This window comes from Corylus avellana, chromosome ca9 (genome assembly GCF_901000735.1).
Source record: "Corylus avellana chromosome ca9, CavTom2PMs-1.0".
In the NCBI taxonomy this organism is placed as follows: domain Eukaryota; kingdom Viridiplantae; phylum Streptophyta; class Magnoliopsida; order Fagales; family Betulaceae; genus Corylus; species Corylus avellana.
In genome coordinates, this window is record NC_081549.1 from 11,962,498 (window position 1) to 11,966,973 (window position 4,476).

Genomic DNA, 4,476 nt, shown 5'->3' on the forward strand with positions numbered 1-4,476 from the left:
GTCAAAGATGCTATGGCGGCGTTCTAGGTGGATAAGAGATGACCAGCGGCGAATCTATGGAGTAGCACGGCAACCAAACTAGTCGGACATTGGTAGCGGTGCGTGTATGTACAGCAGTGGCGGTGGAGGCACATGAATCACACGCTCACAATGGCAAGTGGCGTGTGGAGTATATTTTGGCAAATTTTTGAATAGCTACTGGACGAGCGACAATAGATCTATGGGATGGCATGAGTCTTGATGCGATTGGAGGACTGTGGTGGCGAGTGGCTAATGGTCAAATATTGTGGGCGAGGTGTGGAGGAGTCTGACAATTGGATATAGCGGAACAATGAGATTGTTTGAAAGAACACCCGAAAACGTCAATGACATTGAAGGCCACAAGAAAGTGGCTCTGATGCCATGTTGATGCGGAAATTATAATGTAAGCAATATAGAAAATAAACGCAAAGAACTTTATGGGTGGTTCGGTGTTAGACACCTACGTCCACCACTCAGAATATCCCTAAGGGCTACATTGTGCTTATTAACTTAATTTGTTTACAATACAATGGTTCTTATTTATAGGGTAATGTCTAAATATAAGTATGTAATCAAATCCACTTGATTTGATTACAATCCCAATATTTGATTTCAATCAGCCCATAAACAGAGAATATTTGATATCAACATAATTATGGAATATACAGAAAATATTTTATATTTTCTGTATATTCTAACATATATAGTAAGCACATGACTATTATACCACACATACCGGTGGACCATGTCATACATTGCATTTTATTAATCAATTATTAATGCACTTACCTAATTATATGAAAAGTAAATATGCTCACATTATATGCATGCTTAGTCAGCTGACATATCGCACATTTTTATGGAAAGCAGTTATAAGTATTTACTTACCTCATATGCTTGCTCAAATCCTTAAACATCTCGAGTTTCTGGTATATCAAAACATAGCCTAGGGTTACACGCAGTACCAAAGAATTTATTAAAAAGACATAGAGTTCTAACTGAGAGGCAAGTAATTCAATGGCCACCAAACCTTAATTCCACCCATTCTGGACACTATTCGAACGTTTTTGCTTATGGTCGAACGTTTGGACTCAAGGTTGAACGCCTGGTCATAATGCAGAGATGCATGCAAGGCTCCTATATTCAAATCATTACATAACAAATCTCATCTTATGCTCTTAATATATTATAAAAACATATTAAACTATACTTACATGCAACCCTAAAAAAACAAGAGGCATTTTAAAACGTAAAAACTATTTTGCTTTTTAAGGAGAATAATAACACAAACTCATTATGGCACTCTAAAACTTTGCAAGAAGCATGAAAACCATAAGAACAATATGAAAGCCAATTTAATACAGAGGGGTTTAGCTTGAAGATGGGAACCCACTTCAAAATCTCCTCATTCTCTCTCTAAAATCTCTTTCTCACTCTATGATTAAGGTTTTTGGTGCAAGGGATGAAGTCTAAGGTGAAGATGGGTGGTATTTATAGGGGGAGGGGTGTGCATAAAGTTGAAAAGATGGATAATATATTTAAATTGCTCTTCAGAATGCCATCAAACGTTCGGTACTATGCTTGAACATTTGGCGTACTATTACCTAGCAATTCTAGGGTTGCGTCAATCATTCGGTGTGGTCCCTGGTCAAACATTTGCGCTAGGGGTTAAGTGCTTTAATGTTTAGGGTTAATATATTTAAGTGAGTATTTTATTAATCACGAATTAAGTGCTTCATTTCCATATGCTCTTATAAAGAATGACAGTTGACATAATGAGGGTCTGACCACTGATCTTATCTACTTCCATTACCTCGTATCATTCTTACTACGGACCACGAGAGTTAGGGTCTAAACTTCTCGGAGACTGTTTTTATTTGTTTTCTACACTTTTTACGTAGACGACAATTTGAGTAATAGAAAAGAATCATATTTTTCATTATTTTCATCCTTTTTTTTTTTTTTAAATTCTATGGAAATGATATAATCAATTTCATACGGGCAGTAATTGATTATAGGAAGAAAAACAAAAATTAATTTGATAACTCTATCATGCTGGGGAGTTTAGTTTATGCATTGGATAGCTGGCATAATAAGCTCAAGCAGAACTCTAACTTCCTCCAAGTATTGAATTACAATAAGTTTGCTAACTTTGGACTTTAAGGGCCCTACTTTTATTTTTCTGCTCTTCCAAGGTTTATTAGGAATGTACATCATTACTATGGCAATTATGATGCAAATGAGCTATTGTTTCTAATTTTGTCAATTGATATAGTGAAATAACTAATATTAATGCACTTTCTCTTTATTGTTATTTGATAGTCTCGACACTCCATTGAATAAAAGATTAACCAATGTTTTTATAGGGTTTTCTCCTAGATCTTAGAATGCATTATGCGTGATATTAGACAAAATAAACGAGTTTACAAAGGTAAAACTTTATGTGTTAAGTTTTATGTAATACAGTTGGATCCAACGAGAGCCTTCAATTCCAATGGCTACAGTCCAAATGTTTTTCCTTGGTAATAAATCCCTCTATATCTTCTCTCTTTGGAGTGTCTTTTTAAAGGTTAAATACACTTTACATCCCAAAGTTTGAGCCAATTTTCAATTTGACCTCCAATGTTTCAATTTTTATAATGTACCTCACCAAAGTTAAGAAAAACTTCAATGTAGACCATTTGTTAACTATTTTCATTTTCTCTAACGGACATAATGGAAAATATTAAATTGCGTCTAATGTATAGTATAAAAATATATTACCGAAAGTAAGGAAATCTGGATGTGAACAAGGCTAGGGCGTCCCCTAAACTTAAACACCAAAACACCTGTCAACAAAAACTACCAGCAATATTTTTTTCATAGAAACAATATCAAAAGATTAATTGTTGTTAGAAACAAAAACAAATAAAATTAACATGTAATGAAAAAGGAAAGAAAGAATTTTTGGAGTGAAGTGCAAAAAATAAACTTGAGGAGAAAACTTTACAGCGCTTCCCCCTATCATGCGGATGTCCAACAAATCCCTTCTACCATTTCTTCTTCAAAACTTCATACCCCTCTAGAAGGATATTTCGTCATCTTTTGTAGAATCTCTTACTTCGAAGGATCTTCTTAGGAAAGTGGTTCCTAGATTTGTGTGCTTGTGTGCACAAGTCGTTGAGTATCTTGGCATAAGATAGCTCTTTGAGACATTTAGGCGATGAAGCTTTGGGCTCTTGATATGTCTCAAGAGGGACAGTGTTGCAGGCAGGAGCTTCAGTACTCACTTCCATGTCACTGGGCAGATTAGGATCCGTTGGTGGCTCACTGTTCTAATGGTGCTCAACTTGCTCAGGGTGTTCAACTTGCTCCTCTTTGTTATCCACAATTTCTTCACTCTCTAGAGTGATGGTGACTTGGGCATGCTTATGATAAGAATTTTCGTAATCATCATCATCAATCATGTAGTGTCCTTGAGCCATCAGCTAACCTTGAAGTTCTTCTTCCTTATTGTTATCCTTTATGCTCTCATTGTCCCAATATTGAGTGATTGGCTCAAGTTGATGTTCAGATGGATGTTCATTCTCACTCTGGCCAATCCATTCTTCCATCCCTACAGTAGCATGAGTATTGGAATCTTTGAGCTATTGATTGAATTGACGCAGTTCATCTTTCAGCTTTTGATTGAATTGACGCAGTTCTTGTTCCATCTGGGAGTTGAGCGAGTTGGACTGGTTGACTTTTTTTATTAATGTTTTCATCATGTCTTCCAGTGATGACTGTGGTGCAGGCTATGGCACTTGAGTGGTAGACTGATAAACAGGAGGTTGAGCTCGATGATCGAACTGCAAATATTCTGAATGGTGCAATTCATCGAATTGGTGAGCATAATCTCCTATAGCCTGAGCTGACCATGAGAAATTAGATTGGTTGCTCCAGTTCGGGTTGTAATAATTGGAATTTGAATCAAACCCTGGACTGGAGAAACTGGTGTTCATTTGCTTTTATGAAAAATTAGAAGCTTGTCCCCATGATGGACAATTACTATAATGATGATAAGGATTGGAGCAGTATGAACATGGCTCACGTGGAAAAACTTTTGAGGGTAGTTGGTAGGAACTGGTGTCCTATAACTAGGAGAAGCATTAAAATCATTAAAATAAAAATTCATGCTTCCCCCTCACTTTTTAGCGTGCAGATTTCCCACATAAAACATTAACCATTTTTTTAAAAAATTAAATTAAATTAAAAAAAAAAAACGACTAACTAACAAAAAATAAAATCAAACTAAAATTTAAAAACTCACAAAAAGAACCAAAAATAAATTTTTGGCAAAGATCTACGGAACTGCTGTCTTTGTTGTGACTGCGATCGATCGCACTAACAGGGGCATGTGGAAGGTGTAACACCTCGGTCCCATATTGGGAAGATGAGAAGAAGCTCATATAGAGTGGATGGTTTATAGAGATAGTC